This window comes from Schistocerca americana, chromosome 11, assembly GCF_021461395.2.
Source record: "Schistocerca americana isolate TAMUIC-IGC-003095 chromosome 11, iqSchAmer2.1, whole genome shotgun sequence".
Taxonomy (NCBI): Eukaryota; Metazoa; Arthropoda; class Insecta; order Orthoptera; family Acrididae; genus Schistocerca; species Schistocerca americana.
This window is the reverse complement of record NC_060129.1, coordinates 151,329,590-151,345,607: the sequence shown is the minus strand read 5'-3', so window position 1 is coordinate 151,345,607 and position 16,018 is coordinate 151,329,590. Positions and strand designations below refer to the sequence as shown.

General features: G+C 40.8%; 1 protein-coding gene across 3 annotated transcripts in view; it reads right to left on the bottom strand.

The window, feature by feature from the left end:
• LOC124553817 overlaps nt 1–16,018 on the bottom strand; it is a 51,859-nt gene that overhangs the window by 23,151 nt on the left and 12,690 nt on the right. For 2 of the 3 annotated variants that reach the window (XR_006968140.1, XR_006968141.1), the window contains exon 2: nt 3,490–3,680. The exons of the other annotated variant lie outside the window; for it this stretch is intronic. The gene's annotated coding sequence lies outside the window, so the exon portion shown is untranslated. The remainder of the gene's footprint in view (nt 1–3,489; nt 3,681–16,018) is intronic. 3 annotated transcript variants of the gene reach the window in all.

Genomic DNA, 16,018 nt, shown 5'->3' with positions numbered 1-16,018 from the left:
GGCCTACTCATAATTGTATGCTGCTTGTGTAACAAAAACATGTAAAAAAAAAGAACACTGTTATTATCAGAGACAAGGCCTCAATAATTCAAGTATGATGAAGTGTCACAAATAAAAATGCAAAATAGTTTAAAAGTGGACAAAAGTAATAGTTTTGAAACATTTAGCTCATATGTAACAGAGAAATACTCTAAATTGAAAAAAAATAAAAAAGTACAATTTAGATAAAAATTGCCTAACAATAGCAGATGAGGAACGATATTATGTGGTAATAGTAAACTGCAGTAGTGTCTATTAAAAGGCCCCAGAACTGCTCTCATTAATAAACGGTCACAATGCCCACATAGTACTAGGGACAGAAAGATGGCTGAAACCAGATGTAAACAGTAATGCATATCCAAAACGAATCCAGTAAAAAGTTTGTACTTGGAAATGCAGAAGATAGCACCAATGTGTTAAGACTCATGTGTAAAAGTGGGCCTTCAAAAACAAATACACAATCTGCAAAGAACAATTCTGCAGGCACCCAAAAATGAATACATCAAGTCAAAATATTCAAGTCAAAATATTCAGAGACAAGCACGCAATGTTTCAAACTTTGTATCAAAGTCTGCTAAAGAGACTTCAGGTGTTGTTAAGCCTAGGGTAAAATTCAGAAATGTGATAAGCACTGTAGAAAAAGAATGGGTCAATTCTGTAGTAAACCTTCTTGATCACTACAGTTATGAAAAGGCTAGTTTTGCAATGCAGGCAATAACTGATTGGATCTAGTAAGAAGAGAATCACATCAGATATAAACAAAGCTATTGATGAAATAGTGTGCTAGAGCAGCTGTAAAAACAAACAAGCCATTACCTTAAATGCTAACATGCAGAGAAACCAGAGAAATGGGCTAATTTTCCAAACTTCATCTGGCCCATTATTAACACGCAGAGCAAGTATTCGACACACCTTTACCTTGCAACCAAACTACAGGATCCTCCATTTATCTGATCATTGCCCACGTGGTGCAGTAGATGGTGAGTAACAGCAAGGAGGAGATGTGCGACATAAACTGAAGTAGGTAGGCTTGTTGCAACATCTGAAAGATGGTGCTGTTCCGATTTTGGGACAGTCACATAGGAGTGATGCCAGTATCATCATCTTGCTTTAAATACACGCTATAATGGTCCTGAGCATTAATTACCTTTGAGATTGAACATGGTGAAATGATGTTATAGTTCAATTCTTTTATCTTGGCGGTTCGCGCATGCCTGCCCAGACGCGGGAGATTGCTGCGATGCCAGTTGTACGCGCCAAGAGAAGCAACGCCATAGTATAGTTCGCAAACTAACGTTTAGGGGGAAGTGCGCAGTTTATGAAGTAAAGCCACCACAGCCGCATTAACCCTTTCACAGCTACAGAGACGTGCTCCCCACACTCCGCGATGTGCGTGATTTTGTCATCATTGCACTGCTCACCTGTGCAGACACATCATGTTTCAACTGCTTTGACACACATTATCATTCGATTTCACAAAAACTATTTGGCCCAAAAATTTGATTTTTACACATCATCTTGACTGATACCTTCCCCCCGTAAATGACTTAATTTTGTTTCGATGTTCAGCGCAGTTATTGTGCAGCACTAGATGTAGTAAACCATTGCACGAAATTTTCAGAATTTGCAGAGGTAAAAGTCCACAGTGCATACTTTCTGTATGGTTGATTTCAGTTGCCACTAGAAATTTCAAAAAATTACATTCAAACGAATAAAATTCATGAAGTAAGACACTTTGATATTGTATTTAAATAAAGAAAATATTGAGCACTGATCAAGGTTTGAATTCAGAACCTTTCGCTTAGCAGTCGTACACTTTAACTATTTCGCTAACGCAGCTCATCGTTCAGCATATGTCCCAGAGGACTTTAAACTATCACGCAAAATACCGACAAACACTGTTGGTATGATTATGAATTACTCACGTTTTGTTGAAGTTCAATAGGAAATAAACAATTAACGCTGTTCTTTATTGCGAAAAAGTGGTTAGTGAGAATGATACAAACACCTTTCCTTGTTATCACTTGAATTAGGAGGCTTATTGCTTGTTTGGTTTAATTAATTAATAAAATAAGAAGCAATTGGTATGAAGAATGCTTTTTCCAAACTTTCTATAAAAGAAAGTCTGCTATCAAGACATCGCTTTTGTTCAATTACTTTATTTATGACTGAACATTTCTAAAACTAAAGACACTCGTCCATGCTCTGCACTGCAGTCAAGCTCTGGCAACGTCGTTCTCTGTTCATTGGCTGACTGTGTTTTGATGCGCAGAACAAACCTAAACTCGGCCGCCATCATAAATGACACGCACTTTAGTCAAGAATGCCTTTAAGGTGACAAAGATGCCACCATCAACACCTCACTGTGTCTGAACAAGGTCATTTAATAGGGCTATGGGAAGCTAGATGGTAGTTCTACATTGTTGCAGAAAGACTTGACAGGAATGCAGCCACTGTACATTATTGCTGGCAGCAGTGGCCACGAGAACGTACAGTCGCAAGAAGACGGGCTCCTGATGGCCACACAGCACTACCGAGAGGGAAGACCGTCACGTTTGGCGTACGGCTATAGAGCATTGTACTGCATTTGCAATAGCAATATGAGCAGCAGTTGGCACCACAGTGACACAGTGGACTGTTACAAATCAGTTACTTTGAGGACAGCTCCGAGCCAGACGTCCTGTAGCACGGATTCCACGGATCCCAAACTGACACCATTTGCGACTGCAGTGGTGTCAAATGAGAGCTCATTGGAGGGCAGGGTTGAGGTATGTTGTGTCTTCTGATGAAAGCTGCCTCTGCCTCGTTGCCGTGGCAGTCGAGGGCCTGCAACCAGCCTGTCTGTGTGTTAGACACACTGGACCTACACTTGTTATCCCATGCACCCTAACTGCAAATCTGTATGTCAGTTTGGTGATTCGACCTGTAATGTTGCCATTCGTGAACAGAAATCCAGGTTTTTTTCCCAACAGCATAATGCTCACCCACATATCGCTGTTGTAAGCAAACGTGCTCTACGCAGTGTCAATGTGTTACCTGAGTCAGCCTGATAACCAGATCTGGCTCCAATTGAGCACAAGTGGGATATCACTGGATGACAACTTTAGCCTCATCCACAAACAGTATTAACCATCCCTGTATCGACCAGGTGTGTCAGGCATAGAACTCCATCCCATAACCTGACATCCACCACCAGTAAAACATGGTGCATACACGTTTGCACGCTTGCATTCAAAGTTCTGGTGGTTACACCGCTTATTAATTCACCAGCATTTCATATCTGCAATGGTATCTTGCACTTACGTAACCCGTAACCTTGCAATGTTACCTACTTAAAAATATTATCTAGCCAAATCTATTCCTACAATTTTTAATTACTCTACATTAATTATTTTTGGTGTTGTGATTTTTTTTCTTTCCAGTGTATATGTAAATAAATTTTGTACTCACCTATGTCATGCATTGAGATGCTGGAAGTACATGCCATTTTTTTTCCACACATTCCTCATATCTACTGAAGAAATTATTTGTCACACAATGTACTTCTCTTTAAGAAAGTGAATGAACTGACTCATGGATATTATCCTTGAGTTCCTGTAACATGTGTGGGTTCGTTGTGCTACTTTGGCCTTTAGTGCTCCCTACAAATAAAAATTTGATAGGGTTAAATTGGGACTTCAACTGTGCCAGATATTGTTGTTAAAATACTTTGTGAATTGTATGCAAAGAAAAATTTGCCATATGAGCCTCTACTGCACCTTGTTGAAAAAATACTATGCTTCATTCTCTTTAACTCTACTCATTAAAATTGGTTACAAAAGTCTTGCACATTCCTTTCACTGTTAACTGTGTCATTAAAATTATTGGGCCCATTATTCTGTCACCTCTAACTATGCACCACACTATTTTCTGGCCATTAATGGGTTCCTCGTGAAGCAGAATAGCTGTGACAGTGTTCCAACATAGACAGTTTTGGGGGCTAACATGCTCGCATAAATTGAGTCGTGCCTCATCTGAAAACAGAAAGAGGTATCAACCAACTTCACTGTCAGCCACGTTTCAAAACCCACTTGCAAATATTAACGCGGACAGCCCGATCACCATGTTTAGGTAAATTCTTCCACTACTGTTTCTTTATATGACTTTAGCCCATATAGCTTAGTAGTTCTTTGTACAGAGGGACATGAAATTTGTGTTCAATGTGAAAGATGTCCAAAAGACTTTTTAAGGATATTGTCCAAGTGATATGCAATGCCATCAAGATGAGCTTCTGGACTTCTTGTCATGAGCACTTCCCATTTCCAAATTTTTTCACTAACTTGTGAGTTGCATCATAACTTGAAATTCAAGCATTTAAAAACTTCTGTAGAACATGAGAGGGCTCTGGACGCACATACAAATTATAAATGATCACTCATTGTGCACTGGAGTATTTCGGCATAGCCATTGCTGCATTTGCAGACTCATGATGTTTGTTTTACTGTTCAAATGGCACTGGCTGGAAAGGCGCTTACTGTGGCACTAACAGGGAGGCACAGGATACATTCGACAGGCCTGCATGGCTCCAGTGGCTGGCAAAGTCAGCCATGTTTGTGCGGTCATTAGATAAATGGAACTCCTAGTAATTTTAAAAATGCTTTACCTGATAGTGTATGGAGTGGTAATTTTATTATGTATTTGAACATTTAAGGTAGGTCTGAAGTAATGGGTAGCAAGCTTTATGATATGCAAATTCATTTAGAAACTATGAAACTATCAGTAAAGGTAATATTTCTAAATGAACAGTAGCTTAAAATTAAAAATATCCACTTCCTCAATAAACTTACAGGCTATGAACTGGCTACCAGTTTATATAGAGCTGCTGGGTATGGAAGCTCTTGCGTACTAGGTCAGTCCTCGGTAGACTATGAAATCAGAGAGTGTTTTGGCCATCTAAGTGGAGGAATTACATTGAAAGTGGTTGCACGGAAGTTACAAACATATAATATATTAATTGTCAGAATACATCACATCCCTGGGTACCACACAAGCTTGGTAATCTAAGAGAAATATGAAACATTGTTATATAAAATAGAAACTGGAAAAATGTATGACAAATAGTTACATTTGCTGACTTCAACACAGATGCAAGTACTGATGGCAAATTTATTTCACATTAATTTATTTCACATTGAAAAGCAGATAGACACTAATGGGCTAAATCTGAATTTTCACCAGTACACAAGTGGGAAATCAGAAAGGTGGAAGGAGTATATAGAGGGTCTATACAAGGGCGATGTACTTGAGGGCAATATTATGGAAATGGAAGAGAGTGTAGATGAAGATGAAATGGGAGATATGATACTGCATGAAGAGTTAGACAGAGCACTGAAAGACCTGAGTCGAAACAAGGCCCCGGAGTAGACAACGTTCCATTAGAACTACTGACGGCCTTGGGAGAGCCTGTCCTGACAAAACTCTACCATCTGGTGAGCAAGATGTATGAGACAGGCGAAATACCTTCAGACTTCAAGAAGAATATAATAATTCCAATCCCAAAGAAAGCAGGTGTTGACAGATGTGAAAATTACCGAACTATCAGTTTTAATAAGTCACGGCTACAAAATACTAATGCGAACTCTTTACAGACAAATGGAAAAACTGGTAGAAACTGACCTCAGGGAAGATCAGTTTGGATTCCGTAGAAATATTGGAACACGTGAGGCAATACTAACCTTACGATTTATCTTAGAAGAAAGATTAAGAAAAGGCAAACCTACGTTTCTAGCACTTGTAGACTTAGAGAATGCTTTTGACAATGTTGACAGGAATACTCTCTTTCAAATTCTGAAGGTGGCAGGGGTAGAATATAGGGAGTGAAAGGCTATTTACAATTTGTACAGAAACCAAATGGCAGTTATAAGAGTCGAGGGGCATGAAAGGGAAGCAGTGGTTGGGAAGGGAGTGAGACAGGGTTGTAGCCTATCCCCGATGTTATTCAATCTGTATATTGAGCAAGCAATAAAGGAAACAAAAAAAAAATTTCTGAGTAGGTATTAAAATCCATGGAGAAGAAATAAAAACTTTGAGGTTCGCCGATGACATTGTAATTCTGTCAGAGACAGCAAAGGACTTGGAAGAGCAGTTGAATGGAATTGACAGTGTCTTGAAAGGAGGATACAAGGTGAACATCAACAAAAGCAAAATGAGGATAGTGGAATGTGGTCAAATTAAGTCGGTGATGCTGAGGGAATTAAATTAAGAAATGAGACACTTAAAGTAGTAAAGGAGTTTTGCTATTTGGGGAGCTGAATAACTGATGATGGTCGAATTAGAAAGTATATAAAATGTAGACTGGCAATGGCAAGGAAAGCATTTCTGAAGAAGAGAAATTTGTGAACATCGAGTATAGATTTAAGTGTCAGGAAGTTGTTTCTGAAAGTATTTGTATGGAGTGTAGCCATGTATGGAAGTGAAACATGGACGATAAATAGTTTAGACAAGAAGAGAATAGAAGCTTTCGAAATATGGTGCTACAGAAGAATGCAGAAGATTAGATTGGTAGATCACATAACTAATTAGGAGGTGTTGAATAGGATTGGGGAGAAGAGAAGTTTGTGGCAAAACTTGATTAGAAGAAGGGACTGGTTGGTAGGACATGTTCTGAGGCATCAGGGGATTACCAATTTAGTATTGGAGGGCAGCGTGGAGGGTAAAAATCATAGAGCGAGACCAAGAGATGAATACACCAAGCAGATTCAGAAGGATGTAGGTTGCAGTAGGTACTAGGAGATAAAGAAGCTTGCACAGGATAGAGTAGCATGGAGAGCTGCATCAAACAAATCTCAGGACTGAAGACGACGACGACAACAACAACAACAACAACAACAACTACAACAACACACATGTTACAGTAAATGCTTCAACATTTACTGATAATGTTGTAAGCAGTTATAATTGCAATGTGAAAGGAATGAAGTTCTACATGTAGGAGTATCAGACCATGCAGAGCAATTTGTATCACTATCAAAACTAAATTCAGACTGCACAGAAAAAAATATGTAGGAACTTAAGCCTAGAAAATGTTGAGGTAATTACAAAACTAAGATCCCCATGTGGTTGATCAGGAAACATATTTCTACAGGTAACAATTACAATAACTTCTTAACCGAATAAATGAGAATATTCAATCATAAAAGTATATTTGACCAAGTACTGGATAAATATGTACCCAGTAGAACTATTCCTAATGGGAGGGACCCATGGTATACAGGTACAGTAGAGAAACTTCTAAAGAAACAGAGATTGCTGCATAATAGGTGTACAACAAAGCAAATGATCATAAATAAACAGGTGCCAAATTAAACACATTTGGCCTCCAAGAGAGCAACGTGTGAAGCCTTAAGTAAGTGCTACAGCAGAACATTGTCAAACAATATTTATTCTGGTTATACGTAAAGAATGTTAGTGTCACCACACTTAGGGTACAGAAACTAGCAAAAGAGACAGAAAGCAAAACTGAGGGTAACAAAGCAAAAACTAAAATGCTTAACTCTGTTTTCAAATGTTCCTTTACAAAGGAAAACCCAGGAGAATTGCACCAGTTTAATACTCATACTGTTGAAATGAGGTATGTATTAGCATCCTCTCTGGGGGACACCGCCATGACGAAGCACTGTCCGTGTGGATGGAGAGGCTTGCGTATCTGCGTGAAGCTGAGGGCTATGCCGAAGGTTGAGGACCTACTGCTGCTGGAAAGCCCTCAGCCGATGGATCAGACTAAGAGTACCCCACAACATCCCATCTGCCCCATCCACTCCTAGTCCTACCCAACTCCCTGACCCAACCCAAGGTGTGATGCGATCCGTGCCGAGGGGTGCCTGGCACATGAGAAGATGTGTCGCAAAAGTAGCCTCAGGGATACCGGGCAACCTCCCTGAGTAAGTAGCCTTACACCGCGTATATATGTGTTGTGGACCTTGTAGATTCCCAAATCTCGGGGAACCAATACGGACATGATTAAAGAAAATATAGAAAATCAAATTGAGGGGCAAAATGAGACCTCAGATATCCAGACATCGGGGTCAGTACTGATGGGAGGCATTCCCATTACTGAATCACCGTCTAGACCTGAGCCAGAAGTGGGAACTGTAACCGAGGAGCTAGATCAGCTCAAAGGCTTGTCTGGGGCTCAGAGGAGGAAACTACTCAGGGAACAGTGGAAAAAGGAAGGGAAAGAATGGCTTCCTAAAGACAAGTGGAGGGAATTAAAGGGACTTGTACCTAAGACCTACAGGAAAAAAATTGTCTCAGGTTGAAGGTGATAAGCAGACCCCCACTAGGTCAAAGACAGGTAGCCAGCAGATAAGGAGGAATCAGAGACTCCCTCCTCCCTGGATAAGAGAGTTCAGAAAAAACTGAGGCAAGAAATAGGGAAACAGACCTATAGCACTGCACTATCGCTTATTAGGGTAGCAGTTATCCAGGAAGGCCATCACCTCATAGCAGGAAGAACTTGTACAGATGGCCCTCTTTGAAAAGATTGTGGAGGGGCAGGAGGGGGGGGGGGGGGGCTGGCCCAAGACCCAACTTCCAGAGGGTCTATCTAGATCGTGGTGCCCTCATCTTTGTCTGTGAGGGGGTACATACGGTGGAATGGCTTAAGGAAAAGGTGCTCATGATATCCCAATGGAAAGATGCAAAGTTGCTGGTTAAGATGGCAGTGGAGCTTCTTAAGACTGCAAAGATACCAATATGGGAACCAAAGATCCTTAAGGAAGTCTCTCCTAAGACATAGTTTGGGAAAACAGGGGCCCAGAACCCAAAAGTACTGACTGAAGATTGGTCAACCAGAAGGCTGCACTGGAAGGATGAACCCTGGTAGAGGAGGTCGGAGAGAAGTCCCTGAAGGAGATGCGAGAGCAGGACCTGAAATTGTTTTTAGTGTTCTCACAGGTCACTGTCAGTTTAATCTGCAGCACAGTAAAAGGGGCCTCTGCAGCCCTGAGTCGCTGCCTGAGAAGGCAGGAAGTGGACGTGGCCCTGATACAAGAACCGTATTTATATAAAGGTGGTGTATCGGGCCTCAGTGGCACTGGAGGTAAGCTGATCTATGCTAGAAATCTAAGAAACTCCAGAACAAGCATCTATGTAAGAAATGGAATTTCTTTCATGCCAGTGGTGGATTTGTGCTCTAGGGATTTAGTGACCATTAAAATGCTTCAGTATGTGGAAGGCATCACAAGGGAAACTGTTTTGGTATCAGCATACCTCCCTTATGAAGACAGCTCTCCTCCTCTCTTGGAGGTGAGGAGACTGGTAGAGACTTTTCCATCAGCAAGGTGACCAACTGCTGGTGGGATGTGACACCAGTGCCCACAACCTAGTGTGGGGCAGCAAGGACACCAGATGTAGAGGTGAGTACCTTCTTGAACTCCTTTCAGCTAACAACTTAGAGGTCCTGAATAGCGGCAATGAACCCACATTCAGGAATAGCAGAAGGGAAGAAGTAATTGACAAAACCTTTACTTCCATGATGATGGACAGCCATGTCAAACAATGGCATGTAGTGCTGGAGTCATCCACATCAGACCACATATACATTAAACTCAAGGATGAAATGGGAATCAGACAGACCATGACCTAAAGGAATCCCAGGAAAGCAGACTGGGATACATATAGGAGGGACCTTGATTTAGAATTATTTGAAATTAAAACCTCGATAAGGAATCCAGTAGAAATGGAGGAAGTAGCAGATGCTGTTACCTCTGCCGTAGTGACCTCATATCGGGACAACTTCACAATCACCAAGAAGTGCACAAATAGGAGTGTGCCTTGGTGGAATAACAACTTAGAAATGCAAAGAAAACAGGGACTTAGACTGTTTAATATTGTGAGAAGTAAAGGACAATGGGCTAAATATCATGATGCCCTTGTCAAATACAATCTTGCAATCAGACAAGCAAAGGAGGCATCTTGGAAGGCATTCTGTGAGGAAGTGTAGAGCATGGCTGCACAAGCAAGACTGCACAAGATTGTCACTAGGGTACCAACCAATCCAGGATTTACATTGAGGAAGGAGGATGGGGAATATACAAAGACAACACATGAGACGCTGGAACTGCTCCTCAAAACTCACTTTCCTTAATATGCTCTGCCAGACAACACAGTCCACAATGTGATCCTGGAGAGACAATGGTTCTCAGGCACTCGAAGAGAGGACTGCGAATTTGCCAAGGAGTGTGTGTGAACTTTAATAAAATCAATTGGGTGGTGGGAACATTCCAACCATCCAAGTCACGTGACCCAGATGGAATTTTTCAAGCTCATGTGAGTCCTATGCAGGCTATTCAGGGTTAGCCTGGCAGTAGGAATCATTCCCAGTGCTTGGAGGGCAGTGAAGGTGGTCTTCATTCCAAAGCCAGGGGGAATTGATCATACCAAGGCTAAGGATACGAGACCAATCAGTCTGTCCTCCTTCATTCTCAAAACTGTGGAAAAACTGGTTAATGTATGTGTTGGGGAGAGGAGGCTAAGTAGGGCCCCACTCCATTCAAACCAGTGCGCATATCAACCAGGTAAATAATGTGAGACAGCTCTCCACCAACTCATTGGAAGGCGGAGAAAGCACTTCAGTTCCAAGAACTAGCCCTCTGCATCTTCCTGGATATCGAGGGGCCTTCAGTAACACGACCTTCAATTCCATGGTAAGGGCAGCAGAGGTGCCTGACCTGGGGACCACTATATGCGGGTGGACCAGGGCCATGCTTCGTGGAAGGAAGGTAGAGGCTATCATGATGAACGAAAAGATGGTAATTAACAACACTATAGCCTGCCCACGAGGAGGAGTTTTGTCCCTTCTATTGCGGAATCTAGTGGTGAACGAACTCATTATGGATTTAAATTCAAGACTGCGTCTGCCAAGGATATGCAGATAACTTTGTCGTAGTAATACTTGGCAAATTTTCTGATACAGTTAGAAATATGGCACATGAAAGTTTGAGCACTGTTAAAAATTAGTGCATTAAACAGGATCTGCAGATTAATCCTAAGACTGTTGAGGTGCCATTTACAAAGAGACATATTCAACACTCAAGTTGGAATCTAAAGCTCTTCAATGAAACTCTACCTGTGAAGGGGATAGTGAAATATCCAGGAGTAACCTTAGATGAGAAGTTAACATGGACCCCTCACATTAACAGTATCTGCTCCAAGGCAAAAAGTACTCTAGTGTGTACTGCAAGGGCTTTGTGGCAAAAACTGGGGCCTAAGCCCCAGGGGTATGCACTGGATATACACCACAGCGATCAGACCTAGGATTTCCTACAGGGCTGTAGTGTGGTGGAAGAAGGCACAACAGGGGGTTGCAGCTAAGGGGCTTGCTAAGGTGCAGACAACTATACAATAACTCCCATCTGCTTTGACAAGCCTTAATATATAATAATTGCAAGCAGGGAGCAGTGGGAAAAAACAGTTAGACATCGTACGGGTGACATCACTTGGTTCACTGATGGGTCAAAAACAGACCAAGGCATTGGGGCAGGCGTGTACGGGCTTCAACCAAGACTGGAGGGCATCATCTCTCTAGGAAAACTGGCCTCTGTATTCCATACTGAAATTACTGCAATATGGGCATGTGCGGAGGAGAATATGTGTAGGTGCTACAAGGACCATAGCGTCCACATCTCTTCAGACAGCTAGGAAGCTCTGAAATCATTAGCAGTGCCTGCAATAAGATCTAAGATTGTTGCAGATTGCCTCAGGGCTCTGGTGGAGCTAGGGGGAAGCAAAAGGGTAAACCTAGTGAGGGTTCCTGGCCACTCAGGGATCTGTGTCAACGAACAAGCCGACAGACTGGATAGGATGGGGGCAACATAACCATTTACTGGACTGGAACCTGCCCTGACAATCACCAAGGCTATGATTAAATTAGAACTATGGAACTGGCTTAGGAAACATCACATAAGATATTGCATCAAGGTCCATAAATAAAAACATGGTAATTTAATAATGCCCATGCCATGTTTTATTAGAAGCTCGGTAATCCTGGGATTGAACAGGAAAGAGATAAAACTCATGACTGGACTGATGACTGGCCATGGGACTAAAAAAACACCTACACACACAATGAGTATAATGGAAGAGGACAATAAAAGTAGGATCTGTGATGAGGGTGATGAAACTGCATCACACCTAACCTATGGATGCATGGCACTGGAGAGTAAAAGATACAGAATCTTCATCACAACTACACCTCAAGAAATTGTGTCTTACAAAAAACTGATATAGGGACTCCTTGCACTATTTAAGGGCACTAGTTGGCTTTACTAGATAGATAGATAGATAGATAGGGTGCGATACCACACAATAAACTTTTTTTTGATGCAGGCAGTGGTGAGTTAGACCTAAATTATTTTAGCTTACCTGTTAAAATGAAAACAAATCAAATCAATGTATTAGCATCAGTTGTCTTGATAAACAGCTGAAATCATTAAAATTGAAAAAAGCTCCAGGGTTTGATGGACTCTCTGTCAGATTCAATTCTAAATTTGCAGCTAACTTAGCTCTGCTTTTAACTATAATCTATCATAGATCCCGCAAACAATAAAAGTGTGCCCAGTTCTTGGAAAAAGGCACATGTCACAGCTGTCTACAACAAGGATAGTAGAAACGATCCACAAAACTACCATAAAATATCCTTGACATTGATTTGTTGTAGAATCTTGGAACATTTCTCAGCTCACAGATATTAGGTATCTCAAACATAATAACTTTCTCGATGCAAACCAGCATCGCTCCAAAAACATCAATCGAGTGGCACAAAAAAACCTGTGTGAAACAGGCTGCATAAATATTCAGTCAGATCTCGATAAGATTTTGAAGTCGTACAAACATTGGCATCTTGTTTCAAATGTTCAGAAATGGAAAACTCTTCAATTCACCTGATGAAAAAATGTAGTATCCTGTGATTAGAGTATCAATGAGTCACAGTTGGAATCAGTCAACTCATACAAATACCTGGGTGGTACTCTTTGTAAAGGTATGATCAACGAAATGGTCAGACAGGCTCAATTATGGGAAAAGCAGGTGGCAGCTTTCAGTTTAGTGGTAGAATACTGGGAAAGTGCAATCAGTCTACACACGAGATAGGGTAAAAACCACTTGTGCAACCCAATCTATGTAGAATATTGCCCAACTGTGTGGGACCCATACCAGACGGGACTGACAGGGGATATTGGACATATACAGAGAAGGGCAGCATGAATGGTCACAAGTTTGTTTGACCTGTGAGAGCAACACGGATATGCTGAAGAAACTGAACTGCCAGACTCTTGAACATGTAAGTATTTTAACTATCCTGAGAAAGCCTACTAACAAAGATTCAAGAACGGGCTTTAAATGATGATCTAGGAATATACTACAATGTCACTCACGTGGGATCATGAGGACAAGATTACAGTACTTACTGCACGCACAGAGGCATTCAAACAATAATTCTCCCCGCACTCCTTATATGGAACGAACAGGAAGAAATCCTAATAACTGGTACAATGGGAAGCACCCTCTGCCATGTACTTGACTGTGGTTTACAGAGTATGGGTCTATATGCAGTAAAATGCTTCCATTTTGTGCCAGTATTGACTGATTTTCATAAAAGTAGATCATGGGTTGCAAAAGGAATTAAGATGAAGAAACTGCATATGGAGGCAGAAGGTTATCCAATATTGGTTAAATTGAAAAATTGTGCTGCAAGTGAAACTAATGATAAGTAAGAATCCAGTGCCGTATTCGAATCCCTCACTGACCTGTTGATAAATCTCAATAAAACCAGTGACTATTCACCAGCCAGTAAATATCCTATAATGGCAGAGAAATAACTCAGGCTTTAAATTTTCCCACATTTCCATCTCTGATGTTACGAAAAATCATAATGTCACTAAACTTTTTAACTTAGTGGGTTGGGATGAGGTACCCCACAATTAAAATTGTCAATCATGGTACTCCACATCCAATGTTCTTCATAATCAACAGTCTTTTGATGAACATTTTCCAGACAGATTAAAACATACTGTTCGTAAAATAGGAAGGAGAGATGGAATGCGAAACTATAGACCTATCTCATTGTAAACAACTTTTTTCCCCAAAAGGACCTACATGTGATCAGATAGAAAATTATAATTCATCCCACAGTATTATTTTACACTACCAGTACTGTGTATCAGCCATCTTGTGTGACCTTACCAAAGCTTTCAATCCTGCAAACTGTGAGTCCCTTCTCCAAAAACTGACAAGCTATGAAACTTCCGGGCAGATTAAAACTGTGTGCCAGACCGAGAGGAGTGTTAGTTCTGCAAGGTTCGCAGGAGAGCTTCTGTAAAGTTTGGAAGGTAGGAGACGAGGTACTGGCAGAAGTAAAGCTGTGAGGATGGGGCGTGAGTCGTGCTTGGGTAGCTCAGATGGTAGAGCACTTGCCCGCGAAAGGCAAAGGTCCTGAGTTCGAGTCTCGGTCCGGCACACAGTTTTAATCTACCCGGAAGTTTCGTATCAGTGCACACTCTGCTGCAGAGTGAAAATCTCATTCTGGTGACAAGCTATGGTTTTCAAGGAAAATCTCTTACCTGGGTGTCATATTACATGGCAAAGAGACAGCAATGAGTACCTGTTAATAACAATGAGGAGAAATTCATCTGTGGCTGGAAACACACACAATATGGCCTTCTATAAGGATCCATATTAGGGCTACCAGTATTTTCGCATTATATTAATATGCCATGCAAGGTTCAGTTTGATGTCATCCCCTAACCAGATGACTCAACAGCAATAGTCTGCTGTCAAACAGGTAAAGGCTGTATCCTATGCACACTTTGTTTCAGTCATTAGGTACAGTATAATTTTCTTGGGGTTTGAAAAACTAGCCTACTCAAAGCTTTTAGGCTACAAAAAAGATCATCTGAGTCATAATGGAAGCTAAAAAGAAATAACAGTGCAAACTCATTTTGAAGACTAGATCTGGTATCCACTCCAAGTACATATAAACTCACAACTTTCTGAGGGAAACTGCTTCTTGCATCAGTATGAGAAAGCTACACATTACTTAACCACAGACAAACAATACGAAAAACTGTACGCTGTATGGGCATGAAATTTATAAATAAAATCTAGAAGTGCAGCACAAATCCAACACATACTGAAGAAGACCTGGAAAAATATCTGAAGAGTAAATGCTTTTATTGTGTAGAAGATTTTTCTCGTTCAGCTCTTTCAATACTTCATTTGTGAGCTTTAGTATGCTTTCTGTTTTGAGGTTCCTTTACAAAAGACAAACTGAAAGGTGGTTAATGAGTTCTGATTAGTGAAGAGCATCAGTGATTGCTTTCTCAAATACTTTTGAAAGAATTGGAAGGTGTGATACAGATCTGTAATTAGAGGTGGTTATCCTTATCTCGTTTTTTTAGATGGGAGTCAATAAGTACATACAAGAAAACCAGGAAACATACCCCAAGAGACTGATTCATTGCAAAGATAACTTGAGGGTAGTTATGTCATGTCAGCACAAGATTTTAATATCCTGCTGGAACACAGTCAGCAGAACTGCTGCTTTTTAATGAGCTAACGACTTATGTAATAACCTTTGGTATTGTATTTTTGAAACTAATGTCTGCTGGTGTAGCATGAAGCTTCGGCACAAGTGAATCTAACACGTCTGTATTGCATTATTATTTGTTACTTGGTGCAGCCACTGTGAGGAAATGGGCCCTAATGATTGAAATTGGTGGCCAATGATTTGAGTGTCCCCATTTCTGTGAGAACTATTACCTGGGGCTCAGATTCACTGGATTACTAGTTTTCTTTGTTAAATAATGTTCTGAATAGTTTTTGCCTTATTCTTGGACTGTCTTATTTTTTAATTTATCATGGCATGTGAGTCTTGCTTTTCTAGTAATGGAGTAGCGGACTAGGCAATAATGACGGCACTGTAGTTTCAAATTTTGACTACTGC